At 43.6% G+C, this 23,560-nt stretch overlaps 1 protein-coding gene across 1 annotated transcript in view; it reads right to left on the minus strand.

Moving 5' to 3' along the window:
- Nucleotides 1-23,560, minus strand: part of BRINP1 (BMP/retinoic acid inducible neural specific 1) — a 197,265-nt gene that overhangs the window by 165,008 nt on the left and 8,697 nt on the right.

A 23,560-nucleotide genomic window follows, 5' to 3' on the forward strand; every position in this document is an offset into this window, starting at 1 on the left:
ATCAATGATGGCGAATTTTTTGTGCATCACCACCTCTTCAGGGAATGTAAATTCAGAAGCCAAAAGAGTCCAGACCATAAATGTGAGGGAATGAAGTGGTCTGGTTCAGAGTTTAAGAAGGAGCATAGTGACAAGTGGTAGGCATACTACCCAGTCTAGGACAGCAGACGCTTCTGGGTAGGAATGATATTTCTAGGCTGCCAGGCCACCTGATTTCTCAGAAGTCAGAAGGAAATTTAGATTTTTTTGTGTGTAAAATCTCTCCATTTTTAAGTACTGACAAATGCTCTCTCCCTTACCCTTTACCCGTGTGGGTCAAACACAGTGCATGCCTGTGCTAACAGGCGCATCTGAGTTTACAGGCTTGAGTCCAGATATCTTAATTAATCTCTCCCTTAACAGGATCTAACCTTATTCCCACTCTGTTTTCCTTTTCTGTACAACAGTGCAGAGCCTATAACCACAATGAGTCCATTTTCCGAACACTCTGGGAAATGTGCTCCTGTATGTATCCATGCAGAACATTTTCTCTGCCCATTTTGTCCCACTGAAGCCTTGCCTCTTCCAGAAAGTCCTTCCTGACTGCATCAGCCCCCTCTCAAATCCTAAAGCTTGGGAGGAATATAATTGTTCTTTATTCCTTAAAACGTATGCCACTATTGCATAGATACTTCACAGAATCCTACAGTGGAAAGACAGTTTGGGAGCCTAGAATACCTGAGTCCTGGTCCTGGCTATCTCCCCACACTGCATGTGCGTGCTTAGTCACTCAGATGCGTCCGACTCTTTGCGACCCCATGGACGGTGTAGCTTGCCAGGCTCCTCTGTCCATGGGATTTTTTCAGGCAAGAATACAGGAGTGGATGGCCATTTCCTTCCTCCAGGGATTTTCCTGACCCAGGGATTGAACCTGCATTCCCTGGGTTTCCTGCATCGGCAGGCAGATTCTTTACCACTGAACCACTGGGAAGCCCCGTTCAGATTGGGAGCATATGATTGTTGCCTCTGCAAATAGACTGGGCTTTCCTTGAAATAAACTGAGCTTCACTAATCATTTATTATGTGCCAAGCACTGTGCAGGGAGAAACATCAATAACCTCAGACATGCAGATGACACCACCCTTATGGCAGAAAGTGAAGAGGAACTAAAAAGCCTCTTGATGAAAGTGAAAGAGGAGAGTGAAAAAGTTGGCTTAAAACTCAACATTCAGATAAATAAGATCATGGCATCCGGTCCCATCACTTCATGGCAAATAGAGGGGGAAACAGTGTAAAGAGTGACAGACTTTATTTTCTGGGCTCCAGAATCACTGCAGATGGTGACTGCAGCCACGAACTTAAAAGACCCTTGCTCCTTGGAACAAAAGCTATGACCAACCTAGATAGCGTATTAAAAAGCAGAGACATTACTTTGCCAACAAAGGTATTTCTAGTCAAAGCTATGATTTTTCCAATAGTCATGTACGGATGTGAGAGCTGGACCATAAAGAAAGCTGAGCACTGAAGAATTGATGCTTTTGAACTGTGGCATTGTAGAAGACTCACAAGGAGATCCAACCAGTCCATCGTAAAGGAAATCAGTCCTGAGTATTCATTGGAAGGACTGGTGCTGAAGCTGAAGCTCCAATACTTTGGCCACTTGATGCGAAGAACTGACTCATCGGAAAAGATCCTGGTGCTGGGAAAGATTGAAAGCAGGAGGAGAAGGGGACAACAGAGGATGAGATGGTTGGATGGGATCACCGACTCGATGGACATGAGTTTGAGCAAGCTCCAGGAGATGGTGATGGACAGGGAAGCCTGGTGTCCTATCAGGCTTCCATGGATTCAAAAAGTGTTAGACACAACTGAGTGAATGAACTTACATACTTAGGCACTGTGATAAATGCTTTTCCTATATTTTTATATCGCTCATCTCTTCTTAGCCTTTTAATCATGTTGTATTACAGAGTGAAACATGCTGGGACAAAAATAGCAGCTGGGAAGTGGTTGTGTCTCTGTGGCCACTCTCAATTCCAGTCTCTGGAGTTCATACACAGAAAAGAACTGACTAGCAGGCCTCTTTCATCTCAAAATAGGAGGAGAGGGAAGAAAAAAGGTAGAGAGGCAGTTAGGAAGGAAGGAAGTGAGGGAGAGAAGGAAAAAGGAAGGAAGAAAAAATAGGGAGGAAAGGAAAAATGAGACATTAAATGAAGGGGGAGATAAAACTTTAGCTTCTCTTTTTTACCTAGACAGTGTCACCTACTCACCTTGTTTTTCTCTGGATCATCAGGAATATAAACTTTTTCTTTAAAGGGTCAGGTAGTAAATATTTTAAGTTTAGGGGCCATATTGTCCATGTTTCAATTACTCAACTCTGTCATTATCGCATGAAAGCAATCATAGACAATAATATTTTTAAATGAATATCACTGGGTGCCAATAAAACTTTACTGGCAAAAAACATATCATGGGCCAGATTTGGCCCCTCCCCTAGTGCCCTTGTGCTCCAGAAAGGGCTCACCTCTCCAAGTCAGATTCTCAGGAACAACCTCCTCTTCTCCATCCAGAAGAGGACCCAAGAGCCATTCTCCCTCTACCAAGATGATACTAAAGAGATTTTACTGATTTATCTAGAACCCATTCCACACCTACCCTCAAACCCATGTAAAGTTGTATTACAAAGTTAAATAATATGTTAGGACAATTAAAAATAAAAATGGAACAAAGAATAGTTCAAATGAATGAAGGAAGAGATGCTACCAGGCACCTGGGAAGAGTTAATTGATCTAGATTTAGTTCTGAGGTTCCTGGCAGCTGAACTAAAGTGAAGTTAATTGGCCCCCAAGGGGCTCACATCCATGGGTAGGGTCTCATTAGCATCATCAGTTTATCAGTGAACAAAGAAAGGCTGAGCAGAGACATGTGACAGTGTGCCCACCCCCAGAGTGTAGGGATTGTCCAGGAACTGCCCCAAATCCAAGCACCCAGTCTTCCCCAACCCAGGCACACCTGCCACACCTCACCACCATGGAAAGACTCTACAGGCCTCAGAAGTGGAGGGACTTAACTGAGTTACCAATACTCTCCATATCTCATCTTTGGATGTGTCAAATGAGACACTAACTCTCACTCATTTCATTGAGTTGCTGGAGGAAGTGAAATCACACATGCCAAATGCTCAATCAATGATGGGAGCAGACTACATTCATGGTTCTTGTTAATTGTCCCTGCAGAACTGCTGAAGGCAAGGGAGGGATAAATTAGGATTAGGAGACACACGCCACTATATATAAAACAGACAACCAACAAAGACCTACTGAATAGTGCAGGGAACTATACTCAATATTTTATAATAACCTATAAGGGAAGAGAATCTGAAATATATCTATATCTATCTATATCTCTATATAAACTGAATCACTCTGATGTACACCTGAAACTAACACAACATATACATCAACTATACTTCAATTTTCAAAGGAGGGTTAAAAAGGCAAATCCTCATTAGAAATAGCTCTTTCTACACGGAAATCAGCCCTTTCCATTCTCTGGCAAACGAGGGAGGGACAGGTAGATGAGACTCATGGGAAGGGCTGTAAAGTAGGGAGCTGATGGGCATCAGGGTGAAATGATAAAAGAGTGAAAAGGTTAGAATGGGGGGATATGGCTCTAGAAACGAATTGCCAGCAATGAGCTTTTTATGGGCTCTAATCCTTGTCTCCCTTGTAGATGTTCCTGGACAGCTATAGCATAAGAACAACTCTCTCTACTTCCTTCTTCCATAGCTCAGTCTAGAGTCATACCCCCAACTTAACCATCCAATCAAGTCTCTCAAATTGGATCTCTATTGGAGGAGCTTTTGCAAATTCTTAGAATTAAAGAATGCAAGAGCTGGAAAGATGCTACAGATTCCCAGGTCTAGCATTTCATGCTGGCCAGAACAGACAGAGCCTTAAGTAGAGATCCAATTTTTCATAAAGTACCTTTAAGTCCTATAGTGAAAAAAAATTATATTTTCAACTCTCAATCCTGGTTAGTTCAAGGAGAAAGACTCCTTTTCAGCTACTATGTCTTTAGAGCCTCTCTCTAACATTTTTAGATTTTTTTTTTTTTTTTACACAAAGAAGGCAGGGCTAGAGATTAGAGACTTGGGCAGGCAAGACCATAGCTGAAAGTATAAGTTAGACTATAAAGTAGAATATCTTTACACCGGTTTTGTTTTCATTGTATTATTTGTACAGTTACCATCTATTTAGTGACCATAATGCTTTTTAAAAACAAATTGGTGAGAGTGATAGAGAGCTTCCTTTGTAAATGTTATCATTTATATAAGAAGTGGGTTAATTTAAAGAAGGATAAGTAGCATAAATGGAACAAACACAGAGCAGAATTGTTACGGTGGTACCTAAAAGGCTGCCAATTCAGAAACATTGATCTAATTCCTTTGTTTTAGGACAAAGAAGCAGAAACAAAGAGAAGGGAAACGGCCTGCACAGTATCTCCCAGAAGAACAAGGACTTTGGTACCAGATCAGCCTCAATTTGAGCCCCAACTCTGCCAACTACCACAAGTCACTTGGGACTACTACGTCACTGTCTAAGCCTCCACGTCTGTATCCACAAAGTGGGAAGGAATCTTACTTGCATTTTCATCACAGCCTGGCAGTAGACCCAGAGTTAACATGTGCAGCATGTGGAAGAGCTCCATACCAGTGACCAGTAAGCGTCCCCGTGGGTGATAGCTGAGTTGCGAGCACAATTAGCTCCATGGTATTAGCAATGGCCTGACACTACTTTCATTCCTATTTCTAAAACGTAACTATCCTTATAAGAACTGCCCCTGCGTTTGTGCTAGAAAATCTATACAGAGCAGCAGGCATACAGTGTACTAGAGAGACAAAGCACGAGGTTCTGGAACTGACACATCGACAGTTTGCATCTTAGGTTTTCCATTAATGACTTACAAACGTTTGGCAAGTTGATTTATTGCTTTTTGCCTCAGTTTACACATCTATAAGATAGATTAATATAGTGGACTGTCACCTAGAATAAAGCAATGAATGCATGTAAAGCAGTTAGCCACGTGCGTGGAACTTAGGAAGTGTGCTCCAAGTGCTTCCTACTGTTCTTAGGGCTGTGCTCCCTTCAGGTCATTTGGCGCAATGGTACTTTGGCTGCTGTGCTGTGTCCAAGATGTGTCCCACCAGGTGTGATGGGAGAAGGACCCACAGCTGCATAAAGTGCAGATACAAACAGATTGCTCCACGTTGCCTCTGGGGAATGAGACATGGAGTCAGTGAAGGGTGAATTTTAGAAGAACATCTGATTAAAAACACATCAGCAAGAGAAAGCTGGCTATATGGGTCACGTTCTTCCAGTCATAAACCCTGCACTTAACAACCACTCTACTCCCTGCCTAGTACTAGGCAGCGTTTTTCCTGACTCGTTCACTTGCACTTACCACACTCACTGCATTTGCATTCAACTTGAAGCAGAGACATTACTTTGCCAACAAAGGTCCGTCTAGTCAAGGCTATGGTTTTTCCAGTGGTCATGTATGGATGTGAGAGTTGGACTGTGAAGAAGGCTGAGCGCCGAAGAATTGATGCTTTTGAACTGTGGTGTTGGAGAAGACTCTTGAGAGTCCCTTGGCCTGCAAGGAGATCCAACCAGTCCATTCTAAAGGAGATCAGCCCTGGGTGTTCTTTGGAAGGAATGATGCTAAAGCTGAAACTCCAGTACTTTGGCCACCTCATGCAAAGAATTGACTCATTGGAAAAGACTCTGATGCTGGGATGGATTGGGGGCAGGAGGAAAAGGGGATGACAGAGGATGAGATGGTTGGATGGCATCACCAACTCGATGGACATGAGTTTGAGTGAACTCTGGGAGTTGGTGATGGACAGGGAGGCCTGGTGTGCTGCGATTCATGGGGTCACAAAGAGTTGGACACGACTGAGCGACTGAACTGAACTGAACTGACGGATCTGGCTTCTTCAAAACATTTACTCCGCCTACAACACCCTGTTTGAAAGCTGTCTATTCCCCTCAAAGGAGTTCCTAAACCGGGAAGCCCATCTTCTACACTTAATACCTGCCTCCTCCTGCTTTATCTCTGTAGGGTCTCTTTGTCTCCTAATCAGGTCAGTGAATTCTTCCTCTCTCATTCAGTCTCTGAGAAGCAAGTGATCCCTGGCAGATAAAGTTGTCCCTTGATATTCTCAGGGATTGGTTCTAGGACACCCCATGGAAACCACAATCCAAGGATGCTCAAGTCCCTTATATAAAACGGCACAGGTCAGTGGACCATCTGAACATGCAGGCTCCACATCCATGGATACAGAGGGCTGACTGTACCGCAATCTGAGACATGGTTCCCTGCCCATGGCTGTGCTGTGTGGAAGGATGGAGCTGACTCTCTCCTGCCCTGACTCCTTGGCTGCCCCCAACCCACCTACTTAGAGCTGATTATTCTTTCTTAATTCTTCCCTGGTGGCTCAGATGGTAAAGCATCTGTCTACAATGCTGGAGACCCGGGTTCAAACCCTGGGTTGGGAAGATCTCCTGGAGAAGGAAATAGCAACCCATTCCAGTATTCTTGCCTGGGAAATCCCATAGATGGAGGAGCCTGGTAGGCTATAGTCCATGGGGTTGCAAAGAGTCGGACATGACTGAGCGACTTCACTCCACTTTATTCTTTCTCCACAGTCTGTGATAGTTCAGACCACTCTTTTCTGGCACCCTGGGCTGCTCTGCCTGGACGTGTCCTCCTAATGAACTCTAACTGGACCCACAGCTTAAGCGTCTTCTCCTGCCCCCACCCCACCCCTCTGACCCAAGCGTGTTACTTGCTCTTTCCTCCAGAGCCCCTGTCGTGTGTCAGGGAGGATGGAGCAGAGGGAGGGAAGCTAAGCGGGCAGGCACTGAGGCCTACAGACATCAGCTTGCTTCCCTCTCTGCTGCTGTTCTTCTGTTTCCCTGGGCAACTTATCGACCATCCCTGAACCTGTTTTCCTATTGGTAAAATTTGGAGAGTAAGGGTACTCTTCCTATTCCTGACGGGAGCAGGGAAAATCATTTGAGAAGTACATACAATAAAGTGCTTTATTACTATGCCTCATACATAGTAAATAAATGCTCAATAAATATGGCGGTGGTTTAGTCACTCAGTCATGTCCGACTCTTGTGACCCCATGGACTGTAGCCCACCAGGCTCCTCTGTCAGTGGGATTTCCCAGGCAAGAATACTAGAGTGGGTTGCCATTTCTTTCCCCAGGGGATCTTCCTGATCCAGGCATCTAACCTGGGTCTCCTGCATTGCAGGCAGTCTCCTGCACTACAGACAGATTCTTTACTAACTGAGCTTCCAGGGAAGCCCTACACTCAATAAATATATATTGTCATTATTATTATTATTTGGAACATATATATATACATGCTCTAGCACACTCATATCATACTCTATTTGCTTAATAGTAATCTTTCTCCTAAATTTTAAGCTCTTTAAAAGTAAATCCCACACTGTCTAGTTCACTTTTACACCATATTTGGCACGTGGTAGGTTTTTCATCAATTGATTAAACTCCTTAAGAGCAGAGACATCTCTACTTTATCGTTTTAACCACAGCCTTTAGTACAAAGACGAGCCTTCTTGCACACACTCATTGCATGAGCAGATGAACATGTGAATGGACAGGTGGGTTGCCAAGGTACTCCAGTTAAAATGCTTACCCAGTGCTGAGGTTAGGCCTTTCCCTGCAATCTCCCAGTTTCTGGCCATGCAGACAACCTCAAATGCCACAGCTCCCACCCAGTTGTACAGACACCTTGGCTTTACCAAGAGAGACACTCAAATAGATAATCCATTCCCCATCTTCTGCTCAAGCCTGATTTTTTTTTTTCAACTCAGCTCAAGCTGTGGTTTGCCAAGGTCCCACCCTAAGCAGTGAAAAACTAAGCCCCAGACTTCCCGCCCCCACCCTACATGACCAATCTCTTCTCCTAGTCTTAATGTTCTAGCATTTTAATTTATTTTTTTCTCTGCATGAAAATAAACAAAAGGCATTGTGGACAAACTTCTGAAAATCAGCAAGAATCTATGCAACATCTTGGACGCAGGTATTATCCAGATGGCAGCCTCATCTCTGGCAACAAGCAAAATCCAAGGAGCCAGAAGCACCAACAACCTCTGCCTCTTGAATATTCACAAACACATCTGATTCCACTCACGTCACACAGAAAACCTTACCAGATTGATTTCATCTTAAGTATACTTGGTAACAATTCCAGTCCCTCAACAACATTCTAACAACCGGACTGCCCTTCATTTCATTTGCAACTTTAAGTTTCATCATCATTTTCATCAACGCCTTTATAATAAACAGGGTCTTTGTCAAGGTAATGAATTTTGGGGGGGAAACGGAAGTTCTGTTTCTAGGTATCTCTGTGAAAAAGAATGTCTCAGCTGCAATCATTTTAATGTCTCCACCCTAAGGAAAAAGAATAAACTTATGGATACTTCAAAGAACTTTCCAGAAGGAGGAAACTAGGTGGCCCCAGACCTTTTCCATAGGCTACTTCACCTTTCCAGCCACCCATCACACTGCCTTCTTCATAGCAACAGACTGTTCATCCTTTACGGTCCCTCTTCACAGAGTCTTTTTCTTCTCCATCCTACACTTGTTAGCTTACTAAAGTCTTACTGACTATTCTGAATTTGGATTTACACAAAGAAGTTAAGCAACTCTTCCAAGTTTACTCAACTAGTCAACCAGGAGCAGGACCATGTACGCTGGGAATCCAGGTCAACCTGGGCTCACTGTTCTATTGTGTCTGATGATGTAAGTCTCAATGATGAGAGTCAACATCTGCTGAGCATTTCCTATGTATCCGGTACTGCTCTAAAAATGTACCCAGGCAAACTCTTCATAGCAACTTTAAGAGGCTTTTATCATAACCCACTTTACAGACAGGTATGTACATCCTTAAGGATACTGCCTGAGGTTATACAGCTAGTGAGTGGGCTCACACTCAGGCAGTCTGGTTCCAGAAACTGATCCTTAAGCACTAATCTTACCCAGCTCCAAAGCCTTAACTGTAAGCTCATGGTTAAAATTTGTATCAGGCTGATATTTGTGTATACTCCTGTGTATGCTTTAACACTAAGCCGTCCTGAATGCAGAAAAGATACTCAATATGTTTTTGATTACCTGGAGATTCACTTACTTATCATATATTTAATGATAACCTAGTAGGCACAAGACATTACCAAGGTATTACAGGAGCTGACGAACTATACAAAGATATGATAGCAATCTCCTGCAGTCAAATGTGGAAAGAAAACCACACTTATTCTGTGTGACCTATAGCATCAACATTATTCTTCCTGATTCCACGGCCAAGTCAAATTCATAAAACCAATTTTTGGAACCAGTAGGAACTTATCAATATGTTCTTGTTCTAGGAAAGAACATTTAGCTAAACAGAAGTCAAAAGTACTACTATTAGCATTTTATAAAAGAAAGTATGTTCTAACCAGTGACAGAAAACAGAATAAAAGACAGTCCTTCACATTTAGACAACAAATTTTAGATCTGCATTTGAAAGCCATCAATCTATACTTTTCGACCAAAGAAGAAGAGCACAGAATGAAAGAAAAGCCCAACAGGCAGAGACTTCAGCGATAGACGGAAGTCGGGTTGAGAGGTGTGGGTGCTGGCATTCACAGATGGAGAGAGAGGCTGAAAATCTCAGAGACATTTCAGACCACAGAGTTTGTGATTCTATGGCTCTTCCTTCAAGGAATTTTAAAATGCCATAAAAATGTAATTATAGAAAGAGAAAAAAAAATAAAGTTTATGGGTTGTTTTATGGCCTTCTCACTTTGGGGTTCTGTGTCTGGTGGATTGCCAAGGAAGACAGCTTCCATGACATTATCCAGAAATGTTAGGTGTTTCCTAAGAGCCTGCTAGAGTTGATGTGAAGGATGTTAATTAACAAAAGCCAGAGGGCTCCGCTTCCTTTCCTACTCCTGTCTCACCCCTTTGGTGAGACATAAGTTGCCACATAGACTTTCCTCCTTTCTCCAAAGTGCCTCCCTGAAATAGCGGGGAATGATGCCAGGAATCCCACTACCAGAGTGACTTCTTTTTAGAATTCTACAGGGGTTTTTTTTTTTTTTTCCTTTACCCTCAAGGAGTAAGCACAATTTGTTACTTGTTTAGCCTCTTTCTCTTTACCAGCTCCTTCCCAAGTGAACTGGGAATTCCTAAAATGCCAATGTGGATAGTGAGTCAGTAAAGAGCAGAGACTACAGGCAGACAGATGTGCCTTCGACTCAGGCTGTGGGGCCCACTCTCTAAATGGTCAAGTCATGTCAACTCTTGTCACCTCACTTCCTGTTTCAGCTGAATTGCACCTCTTCTATAGCATCTTAGTTTTCTGAGCATTCGATAAAATAACACAGTCCAGTAAAGAGCCATCTATTGTTATTGCTGGGTCTTTTGGTCTTCTGAGAACAACGACCATGTGACCAGGGTTGGGGGAGTTGTGGTTCCCACAACAGCAAGAAGCAATTCTCAGATACCAGCTGGGTGTCCCCAGATTCAACTCAGTTTTGACACTATCTACCAGAGACTGTGCACCTTGGACTGAAGATGCTGTTCAAAAACCCAGGTTGTTATCTGTGCTTCTAACCAGCTGGTTACAGACTGAAGGTTCCAACGACCCCCTATCTAAGAGTGTCGGTCACAAGCCTAGGTTATAAATACCTCTACTTCTGATCGATTGGCTAGAGAGCAGAGGTCCCCACAACTCCCACCAGGGGTTTAGTTTGCCAAAGCAACTCAGAGAACTCAGGCAACCCATTTACTCACTAGATTGTCAATTTATTTTAAGAAAATACAGCTATAACTACAGGAACAGCCAGATGGAAGAGATGCAAAGGCAAGGACGGGCATCACTTTCTCCATATCTCTACGTCTTCACCACCCTAAGGCTCGCCAAACCCTCTTTTTGGGGGATTTTATAGAAGTTTCATCACATGAGCCTTCTTGACAAAATCACTGGCCATTGCTGACTGATGCAACCTCTATTCCCCTCTCCCTTCCCCAGAGGTTGGGGGATAAGACGGAAAGGCCCAGCCCTCTAATCACCTGCTGAGGTCCACTGGCATCCAGCCCCCATTCTTAGGTGCTTTGCAAAAGGGGTCTCGTTAACATAAAAAAAGACAGGTTTATAGCGCTCATCACTAAGGAAATTCCAAGAGTTTTCAGAGGTCTGTGCCAGAAAGGGGGATGAAGACCTCATTTATATCTTATTACAAATCACAATATCACACTGGGTTACTTCCTCGGTTACACCTGTCAGTGGCTCCCTTCCACCTCTGGATGTCAACTATCAGCTACTGGCACTGTGCCTCATCGTTCCCCGTGCCTTACTCTCCGCACCTCTGCCCAGAATCTCTGCCTTTACTTTCCAGGTTCTCTGCAGATAATTTCAACATGTCCCGATCTGTTTTGCCCCTCTGTTCCTTTTTCTGAAACCAATCCCTCTGCCAAGAATTCTCTCTTCACCCTATCCCCAACTTGAACCTAAAAAACCCCTTATTCTTTAATGTTCAGTTCAAGGTCATCCCCTCTTTGAAGAATCCCGACTCCCCAGGAAAAGAGGTCGCAAATGTGCTAACACTTCCGTTGCCATACATGTGAGCTTTGCAGCATGTAGCTTTTGTCCTGTTCACGTCAGTGTCCCCCACACCAAAGCACAGCATCCATTCATCAAATGTCTCATAAATAAATAAACAAATGAAAGAGTGAACCACCAAACTGAGCTGACACGGCATACTGGGTATGTACAGCATGAGTGCAGCATCTCACAATCTGCAGAACATCCGGGCTTTAATTAAACCATTTGATCCTTAGGCCATCCCAGGGCTTTCCCAGGAAATCCAGGCTCAGAGAGTTTGAGTGCTTTGCTGGGTTCAAACATGGCAAAAAAAGGACTTGAACCCAGTCTACCAACATGTGAGTCTTAAACCCCTTCTACACCAAGCATAGTCCTTATTATTAAGAGTGAATGATAGTTTATTAGAAAAGCCCCAGTTTTTAAGATCTAGCTTGAAATATGGGACAGACAAAAATGAGAACAGAATGGATGGTTCCACTGTAAACGCGAGTGCACAGACCTAACGGGGAGGTGCCCGGTCACCCCTAGACGCACCCTGGGAACTGTGATGGCACTGGCCACGCATGTAGGAGAACACTGAGTTTGGGGAAATGGTCGTCCAAAAGATACTGGAAATAGATGTTGCCAATTTCCTGATTCCAGCGATGGCCAAGCCCATTTCCGGCACCGTAATCCTTGCTACAACTGAAGTTTCAGCCCTTGGAGAGAAGCCGAGAGATTTCTGCAAATGTTTTCTCTCCGACAGATGGAGCAGAAACCGAGGAGCATTACAGGGAAGATGGATCGGTGCGTCACATTTGCAACAATAAAAATACAGCAACGGTTAAAAGCAGTCGCAGTTAAATAGAACTGGGAACCCAGGGTTGGCCTAAATCTTTTTTTAATTAAAAGTGAAAAAGAATTTCAAAGTTCTATTTCAGCCCCTCAGAGCATCAGAACAATGAATGTGGGATGTTTATGTGGCTTGGCTTGGTGTCAGACTGCTTGAGATTTATGTGGGTTCAGGTCAGGGTCTAAGGAAAACCTCAGCGTAGGAAATAGGGAAGGGACGTTTGGGGGAGGGTGGAGACAGCATATGGCAGGAAAACCTAGGTTTGAATCCCAGCTCTGTTCTTGTGCAAATTCAAAAAAATCACTTAAATCTGAACCTCAGTCACATCATCTGTAAAACAGAGAAACAGGGCCTGCCTCAGAGAGTTCCTGCTGAAATAACATCAGTGGAACACAGAGAAAATAATCCCTGTGGGTTTTTACTCCTGTACCTTCCAGAGGGACCACACAGAACATTCTGATACCTTTCTGCATCCTTTCTCCCGATTCTTTATCTCTTTCCCCTCCTTCAGCATCCATATCATGGATGCCCTCGGATATCTGCTTTCTTTGCTTCCCTCTTCTTCTGTCTTTAAAGCCTCCCTTAATATTTCACTCACTGTGGTCTTGGGGTTGCCTGAAATGGACATGTCTGATGCTTTTCAAAAGCATCTTGGGTCCAGACCATGAACTTCTGAGGGAGGCTCCAGGACTGTGGAGACTGGGATCCTGCCTGTCAATCAATATCTGCAAAGATGCAGACACACCAGTCTTTGGGAACCTCTGTTGGAGCAAGGCTGCCAGAGAACAGAAGTTGTTAGTTAAGGATGCTCTTCAGAACTGCTGAGGGGACTTTATAGTATATTCAAATCAGAGCACTACCAAGGAAGATCGGGTGTGGGTCTAGATCGGTCCTGAATATACTTATTTTGAAAACAAAAAATCTCTGGGGTTAAGAACTTGCAGTGAACAATCCTTGCAAAGCACATGGTCATGTCAGCACCGTGGAAGGACTGTACCAAGCTTCCACCCTCTGCCTCACGGACGTGCTTCTCCACAGTCTCTTGGCCCCCACATCCAAAGACACAGATTTTCTCTGTTGGATGACTACTGTTCCAGCCAGTGTATACATATTTACTACATACATATTCATATACATACACACACATATATAAATATAGAGAGAGGCGTCCACAGGTATTAAGAAATGCACGTTAAGAAGAGAAATATAAATGTACCTATATACCCATGAACAAACTTGCAAGTCCACACACACACACTCCCCTACTCACATATCAACACACTCAAACACAAAAACATACAAACACGTCTTTCATATAGAGACTCCATTCCAAATGCCAGCCCTGATCACTTCAATCCTAAGACCCTTAGTTGGCATATCTTCAAAATAGAAACTCTAATGATTATTTCATAGCTGTAAATGCAATAGATTTGCATCTATGGAGGCACTGTCTTCAATATCAGATATAGAGTAGATGCTCACCAAATAGATGTCAAGAGCCACAGAATCATTTACACATCTCACCTACTCAGAAGCACATCATGTCGCACAAGTTTATCCATGTAGGAATGCACACAGGAATCCAGGAGCACATTTAGATACAACTGTATATGCTCGTGCAAGCAATCGAGCTCACATTTTATGTGGCAGCGCGTGTCCACATATGGTGCACACACACACACACACACACACACAGCTTCCACTGTGTAAAGCAAAGCGCTTACACACTCAGTCTTGGTTCTTTCTGTACCTATGAGAGGATGTGGAGGAAACAATGACCCCACACAAAATGGACGCCAGGTTTTTTGTTTTTTTTTAGAGAAAAGTCTTGGCCGTACAAGCCAGCACTTCAGAGGAAACACAAGCAAAGACAGGGATCAACACTAGTTGACCTTCGGTAAACAGGAAGAAACTATGGAGAGACAAGATAATAAGGCTGGAGGCCTCAAGGTCCTCTACGCAGAGCATTTTTCTAGAAGCCTTGTAGAAGTCATGTAGAGCCACGTATCACTCCCACAGTCCCAGAGCTCACGGTCCTAAGAAAGAAGACTGATGCTCAGGGGACTATTTTCTAAAATGACAACATGAATAATCACAGCAGGGATGGTCAGTGAGCAAAGTCCCTGACTTCTATTTTGCTTCAAGCTTTCTATTACTTAAGTGTTTGTCTCGGGTAGAGTAAAGTCAACGATGGCCCTCCCTACTCCCCCATCGAGGACATTCATGATGTTCAGAAATTCCACTTGTCTCCACCAGCAGTGGCCCTTGGCCAGTGTATCACCATCAGTGACATTAAGCACTGTATTTCTTGCATGGATACCTTTAACCTGTACAAAGATTCTCAAGAAGGTAATTTTAATGCTATGTTAGTATTTTCCAGGAACTAGGAAGGAGGGTGGACCAGATAACCACAAAATGCCATTCTTTTCCATGAGACTCTAATTTCTTGAGTCTATGATTTTTAAGATTTGGTGATACTAAGGCTTGATTTTTATATTCCATTAATATTATTTTCTATGAGTCCAGACCTAGATAGCATATTCAAAACCAGAGACATTACTTTGCCAACAAAGGTTCGTCTAGTCAAGGCTATGGTTTTTCCTGTGGTCATTTTGGATGTGAGAGTTGGACTGTGAAGAAGGCTGAGTGCCGAAGAATTGATGCTTTTGAACTGTGGTGTTGGAGAAGACTCTTGAGAGTCCCTTGGACTGCAAGGAGATCCAACCAGTCCATTCTGAAGGAGATCAGCCCTGGGATTTCTTTGGAAAGAATGATGCTAAAGCTGAAACTCCAGTACTTTGGCCACCTCATGCGAAGAGTTGACTCATTGGAAAAGACTCTGATGCTGGGAGGGATTGGGGGCAGGAGGAGAAGGGGACGACAGAGGATGAGATGGCTGGATGGCATCACTGACTCGATGGATGTGAGTCTGAGTGAACTCCGGGAGTTGGTGATGGACAGGGAGGCCTGGCGTGCTGCGATTCATGGGGTTACAAAGAGTCGAACACAACTGAGCGACTGATCTGATCTGATCTGATGAGTCCATGAGATTCTAACTCTCAGTTTTTATTACCCTAAGATTCTACAACTATGATTCTAACATGCTGGTATCATTAGAATGAGACACTTAAGCCTTAAAAATTCCAAGCCGCCACCACCTTGACATGAGAGTGACTGTCAGACTGTGTCCCCATGTGATACGCAGAACCTGCGTCAGAGCCACGGCATCTGAACTTGCTCAGGGAAGGCAGAGCGGCGGTGAAGAGAAAGAGGGCGGGCCACCTGAGATACATGCTCCCAAAACACAACTCGAGGCTTTCCAAACACCTCCCTCCACCCAGCCTGCCTCTCTGACTCCATGCTATGGCCTAGTGGTTGAGAATACTGATTGTCAGAGGTGCCATAGAGGCAAGGCTCAGCCCCCCGCACTGGAACAGGGTGGGCTCTCGATAAATCCTGTGTGACTGAGTGACTCCACTGGACTCTCTGCAGGATTCTTCCTCCGCCTTCTTTTAACCTTCCTTCACCTTTTCTTCCTATTCCTCTTTCATCTTCCCCCTCCTTCTCCATCATTTCTTAGCAGTATGTTAGAACGTTCAAGCATATTAGTCATATAATCCTCAGAGGAATCCAATAACGTAGGGATTAGTATGCTCACTTCACTGATGAGGAGCCTGAGGCTAAGAAATGAAAGGACTCACCAAAGCTCACACAGCTGACGTGGCAAAGACCAAACCCTAATTGTCTGACTCCACGTTTTGTTTTGCTATTGTTCAGTCACCGAGTTGTGTCCGACTCTTCCATGATCCCATGGACTGCAGCCCACCAGGTTCCTCTGTCCATGGGATTTCCCAGGCAACAGTACAGAAGTGGGTTGCCCATTCCTTCCCCAGGGGATTTTCCTGATCCAGAGATCAAACCTGTGCCTCTCGCCTTGCAGGCAGATTCTTTACTGCTGAGTCACCAAAGAAACCCCAATTCCCATATTTTGTACTCCTTTATTCCACAACTGCCTTATAATGTTCATTTTTTTTTAAATTGACGTATAATTGATTTACAATATTGTGTTAATTTTAGGTATATGGCATAGTGAGTCAGTATTTTTACAGACTCTACTCCATTCTAATGTTCTTCATAATAATAAAAACAACCTCTTGAGAGATTTAAGAAAACCAGTGCCTACAGAGAAGGCCTACAGGTCCCATTCCTGAATTTAACTCCAATTAATGTCCTCAACCAATACCAATTCTCATTCAGAATTTCTAATAATTAAGGGTCTACCACAACCAACTGCTCATTTCATTTTCTAGCTTTTCCTCTTCCTCCAAAGAGTGCTGTACATGGCATGTGTTTATTTTTCAATTAAAGCAAATTAAACTTAATTTTGTTTTAAGAACTATTTTTTTTAGAATTTCACAGCCCACGGTGAGATAATTGAGACCCTGCTGTTTCTGGAAGCACTATTTAGAGAGAGCAGGCCTGGGTCTGGCAGAACCTTGGAGGAAGCCATCCTTAACCCCTCCCTTTCGCACGTCCCACCTCACTGTTTCTCCAGTCCATCCGCTCCCTTGCCACTTCCCTGAGCCTAGAAGGCTCCAAAATCACTGCAGATGGTGACTGCAGCCATGAAAGTAAAAGATGCTTACTCCTTGGAAGGAAAGTTATGACCAACCTAGATAGCATATTGAAAAGTAGAGGCATTACTTTGCCAACAAAGGTCCCTCTAGTCAAGGCTATGGTTTTTCTAGTCATCATGTATGGATGTGAGAGTTGGACTGTGAAGAAGGCTGAGCACTGAAGAATTGATGCTTTTGAACTGTGGTGTTGGAGAAGACTCTTGAGAGTCACTTGGACTGCAAGGAGATCCAACCAGTCCATTCTGAAGAAGATCAGCCCTTGGATTTCTTTGGAAGGAATGATGCTAAAGCTGAAACTCCAGTACTTTGGCCACCTCATGCGAAGAGTTGACTCATTGGAAAAGACTCTGAGGCTGGGAGGGATTGGGGGCAGGAGGAGAAGGGGATGACAGAGGATGAGATGGCTGGATGGCATCATGGACTCGATGGATGTGAGTCTGAGTGAACTCTGGGAGTTGGTGATGGACAGGGAGGCCTGGTGTGCTGCAATTCATGGGGTCGCAAAGAGTCGGACATGAGTGAGCAACTGAACTGAACTGGACTGAAGCCTAGAAGGAGATTTCTATTGGTCATTTAAACAACTTTGATAACCTACTACCCGACCTCTAGACTCCCCTCTCCCCTTCCCCCACTCCCCTCTCTGCCTTTCTCAACCGCAGATCTGATCAAGCCCATTCCATCTCCCACTCTCCACTTGGAAGGCCCTTCCTCCATCCAGCCACCCCTCATGGCTCACCCAGACAGATCTCCTCTCTTCTCCCTAACATGCTGTGATGCTCCAATTTCAGTACCAGCTTCTCTGTATGACCTCATGATGCACATCTGTCTCATTATCAGACCAGCAGAGCTTCAGATCAGAAAGACGTCCTATCCACTGGAGACTGTCCAGATGGTGGAACACGGTAATTCCACAAAGAAAAGTAAGGGGTAAGCTGGAATAAACTGAAAGAGGGATAGATGAGGGGAATGGGGAGGCAAAGACAAACAGTGGCAAAGCAGAAGGAAGGAGGAGAGGGGAACGAAGGTGAAATTTATGTCAAATCTGGGAAACTTCCCTTTTTACTCACCTTTGATTATTTTCTTAATACGATAATCATGTCTGAAATAATACAATCAGAATTGCTTATATAAACATTTTCCATACTCACTATATTCTTATTTTTTATGGGAGACAGACTTGCCTACTGTAAAGTTTCCCAAAGTAAGCTACGTAGAAAATTAAGTGCTAGTCGCTCAGTCATGTCCAACTCTTTGCAATCCCATGGACTATAGCCTGCCAGGCTTCTCTGTCCATGGGATTCTCCAGACAAGAATACTGGGAGTGAGGTGCCATTGCCTTCCCCAGGGGAACTTTTTGACCCAGGGATGGAACTTGGATCTCCTGCCTTTCAGGCAGGTTCTTTACCATTTGTTATACCAGGGAAGCCCCATATAAAACACTAAGAACTAAATAAAAATAAGTAAAAATCTCTATGACAGGACTTTGTCAGAGCCTTGAATGTGCTTATACATACCAAGAAGAGGGTAAATCATTGAAGCAATTTCCAAATTTCCTTGACCACACAAAGACATTTTCTCAGAGTTACAGAATAGCATGCGCACCATGGAAAATGAAAATGTTCTGTTGGTGCAATAATTGTGGAGTCAAGAGTCAATAATTGTGGAGTCAAGAGTCAGTAATTGTGGAGCCAAGAGTCAATAATTGTGGAGTCAATACTCTGGGAGTCCAGAGTTGGGGGTTTTAGGTTTAACACCCTTACCTCTTTATTAAAAGATCGAGGCCTTTGCCATGACATTCCCCCGTCAGAGCCGTCACTGTTTTATCTCAAAGAAATGAGGAGGGTCAGGTGTGGTGGAGCCTAAGGTCCCTTCTAGCTCAGTTCTAACATTCTATGGTTCTGTGATGAAAACAGACACAGGCTTGCGGGCATGGTTTTGTGCCAACCACTTCCTCTATGTGGAATGTCCCCTTTCCATTTCCATGAAGTCTGATCCTTCCCTCCAATGCCACTGCCTGTCCCAACCCTGAGGGCAGGAGGATGAGATGGTTGGATGGCTTCACTGACTCAGTGGACAGGAGTTTGAGCAAACTCCAGGAGCTGGTGAAGGACAGGGAAGGTTGGCATGCTGCAGTTCATGGGGTCACAAAAGTCGGACACGACTAAGTGACTAAACCACAACACCACAAACCCTCTCCTGGGCTACTTGGACTGGCACGCTTTCACTCCTCAGGCTTTCTATGAAGTATTTCATTGCCAGAAGAGGCTGCCTTGAATATAGCTCATGTATACCTTTGTGAATTCATTCAATCTTTGAGGGCAGTTATATCAGGGTTACAAAGGTAGCGAAGACACAGTCTTCTATATGCCTTCTCTTCCCACTTAGCCTTTGGGGATATGTCAGAGCCATACATATCCTCCAAAAGAGCTCAAGACAATGACTTAATTGAGGACCAAATCTATCATTTTTAAATCCCCTTTAGAGACTGTTTAATGTTTAAACCAATGATTTCAAGTCATTCTTTTAAAGCCTTGGAACCCTTTACTCAACTCTTAAACAAGAGTAACAGAGCCAAGCAGATACAGTAGATCTCTCTAGGTGGACGGCAAGGTGACAATGGACTCAGTCTGTTTCCAAGGCACGATAGCTACGTTAGTGTATACTGCACTGCATAAGTTACTTACCAAATACCTGGTTTTTATAACTACAATTGCTCAGGCCAAGATCAAGGAATAAAAAAAGACTGAGTCCATTTAAATTTGGTTTAGGACAAATGACTTAGAAATTTAGCAAACTCTGCATTAAAGCACAGGTCTCTACCTTGGGTCTTTTTTTCTAGCAAGAACTGTTCACTGGTCCACCACATCCTACTATTAAAACACTCATTACCCAAGTAACACACATTCATTAAAGAAATATTAGGCGCTACAGGTACGTATAAAGGAGAGACTGAAATTCACTCATAGCCTATCACCCAAGATAATCACTCAAATATTAGGGATCTTTTTAAAAATAGCATGCTATACACAATATTCTGTACCTTATGCTTTTTTTTTAATTTAGGATACCAAAAAATTTATCCATATCAATAAAAGTCATCATGAGTGCCATTGATCCAGCACGTACGGTATGCCAAGCATGCTGCTAAGTGCTTTATGCACGTGACGTTCATTCTCATAGCCAAACATCAGGGAGCTACCACTGCTGGCCACGTTTCACAAGTTCCCTCTTTTCACCCCACCTCCTAATGTATCAGTGTGCTTCCCTGCTAGCATTCTGAATGACTCTAGATGTTCCACGATATGCTTTGTTTTGCTATTTCTTTTTTTTTTTCCCCGAACACTCTAATAGAGTTCCTATTTTTCACACAAATAATTAATTACTTCTTAGAATGGGAAATTTCTTAAAATGGAAGGATTTGCATCTTATTTTAAAAAAAGGGACAGAGACAGTGATGGTGGTAGAGATGGGAAGAGGGATCTGCCCCTGCCCCAAGGCACCCCCTCTTCTTCCCTCCCTCCTCCTGGTCACCTCACCACAGCCCCAGCTGGTCTCCTCACTGTTCCTGGAACACAGGCTGACCTCAGGGACTTGATTCTAGCTGGAATGCTCTTCCCAGATGTCTGCAGGGCTCTCCCCTGACTTTCTACAGACCTCTGCCGGATCCCAACATCTCACTGGGAACCGCCACTGCCCATCTGCCAAATCAGCCCGCCCTCTCCCATCACACTACGCTCCGCCTCCACCTGACGCACTGTAAGTTTGCTTGTTTATTTATTTCTCTTTTCCCGCACGAGAATGTCAGCTCCAAGCAGGTAGGGCTGAGTCGATTTTGCTCACTGCTGCATTTACAGCTCCTAGAACAATGTCTTACACAGAACAAGTGCTCGATAAACAATGCCTGTTTGTTTCTTAAATGAAAGAATGAAAGTCGCATTTCATAAAAGGTTGTATTCAATAAAGATTTCTGCCAATGCCCCAGGAGAGTGTCTTTTTCCCTTCGTTCTTGCCAAGACTGGATGCTGGCATTAAAAAAAAACACATTTTGAGGATGTTGTGTGGCATCACATTGCTATGTTCATTTATTCGATTACTAGGGAACCTGAATATTTTTTGTGTGTAAGTTTATTGACCAGCTTCATCTCATTTGTATCACTGCTTTTTTTTCCCCTCTTTTTAATTAACTTTTATTGGAGTATAGCTGCTTTGCAGTGCTGTACTAGTTTGTACTGTACAGCAAAATGAATCAGCTCTCTGTGTACACAGGTCCCCTCCTTTCTGGATTCCCTTCCAGTTTTGGTTGCCACAGGGCGCTGAGGAGGGCCCCCTGAGCCACACAGCAGGTCCTCATCAGTCATCTATTGTATACGCAGTGTCAATAGTGTGTATACATCAATCCCAATCTCCCAATTTGTTCCACCCCCTCTTTCTCCCCAGCCCAATCTCCCCATCCCATTTTCAGCTGGAAGACCCTTTCCCCGATCACATTCTGACAACAGATGATCTTATGACCGTATCTGGGCTCATGTTTCATTAATAGAGAGAACTCTGCCTTGGAAATTTCCCTCTATATTTATTGCCTTTCTCCTTTCTACCTGTTCTCAACTACATTCAATACTCCTTTATACACTCATGTGTATGCGTGTGTGTGTGTGAAAAGAGAGATTATATTTAGATATCTATCTGTATATACAGAGAGAATACACACATATACATATTCTCTCTCTCTCTCTCTCTCTATATATATATATATATACATATATATATAAAACATAATATATATTCTATTTAACTATTGCTTTTGTCTTGCAACATCTGCCTATCACAATTCATGCCACCTCCACCCGTCTATTTCCTGAGCTACTTTTAAACCTGCTACTGTTACCGGAAGTGGCTTTGGCAATTCTGTTCTCAAGAAAAGTAAGACTGTGGTTCTTGGCTGGAGTTCAGAGTGAAAAAGGAGCTTATTCTATGACCACTGGTCCTAGTCTCAACAACACAGGAACTTCAGCAACTGAGGGTCCAAATAAACGTGGTGAGCTGAGGTTTCCTGCTGAGGCACTGTGAAGTTAAATTTCTATTTCAAGCAGCGATGGAGTTGGCAGCCAGAAAGCACTGGAAGAGTGGAAGATACTCATGATGCCGACAGATAAAGACAGAGAGAAAGCAAAATGCAGGTTATTAAGGAGATTTAAGAAGTGTCCTTCCAGTGGCACCATTTATAACATCTCCTGGAACATGTAAGGTAGATGCCGTTCTCATTTAGGCACATACAAGACTGGGATTAAGGGCAGAGCTGATGTGAGGGAAGGCTTAAACATTTGAAACAATGTACCTGGACTAAAACAGTAGAGAGCAAACAGTAAGAATCCACCTTGATTTGGGGAAGCCATCAAGCTGCTAAGGACTGGACCATGCCTTAGGGGGTGTGTGGAGGGAGGGCAGTTCAGTGGAAGGATGTTATGTTTGGTGCCTGATACGGGTCTGAGATGTCATGCTATTACTAACTGCATATCTTGGGGCAAATCTTTTCACCTCTGAGCCATGAGGTCCTCATCTGGAAAATGGGGAGAATAATTCCAACTTCAGAAAGTGACTGTGAAGCCTGAATAAGATGAAACATGGTAAGCTATGCAAGCAGTTGGTAAGATACATGATAAAGACAAGACAGTGGAGAGTCGTTGTGAGGAGGAGAAGGATAAACAAGGTTCACGGGAGCACATGCAGCCTGCTGTCAATCAGCTGCCTGCCCATAGACATCTGCTGAATACGCAGACCTTACCAAAAGTGAAAGATGAGAGCATCAAACCAAGTTACAGTGACCCAGGCCGCAGGGGACGAGGTACCACAACCAACTCAGATTCAGTTTGATCCTGAAGAGGAAAAAATGTATATGTAAAAAAATGAGAAAGTTGACCCAGACCATATTGAAGATGACTTTTCAGCCCTAAGGCCGAAAAGCCCTGATGACTTTTTGATGATTGTACAGCTATTAACATATCTGGTTTCGGACACACGATGACAGAAAGAATTTAAAAATCTGCCTCAGTCACTTTGAATCTTTGGCCTTTTCCCACTCTCTTCATCTCTCCCCTACCTGCTGGTATCACATTGCCACATTAGGGGACAGGATTGGCAAAGACGATTGAGAAAGCTCGTTTGCAAGGTCGTGCCTCGAACCTAGGGATAATCTCTTTCCTACAGAACATTTCCAGTTGGGGAACAAACCTGAGGCATGGGCAATACCTCATCTAGTGCAACAGGGTATAGTAATAATAAAAAAAAACAGTCATAATAGTTAACGTTTATATAATGGTGATAGTCTGTCAGGCATTGTACTCATGAAAACCTCGCAATGTCTCTATGAAGAGTGACTACTGCTACCCACATTTTACAGATGAGGAGACTGGCATAGAAAATCAGGT

Source organism: Bos taurus, chromosome 8 (genome assembly GCF_002263795.3).
Source record: "Bos taurus isolate L1 Dominette 01449 registration number 42190680 breed Hereford chromosome 8, ARS-UCD2.0, whole genome shotgun sequence".
In the NCBI taxonomy this organism is placed as follows: Eukaryota; Metazoa; Chordata; class Mammalia; order Artiodactyla; family Bovidae; genus Bos; species Bos taurus.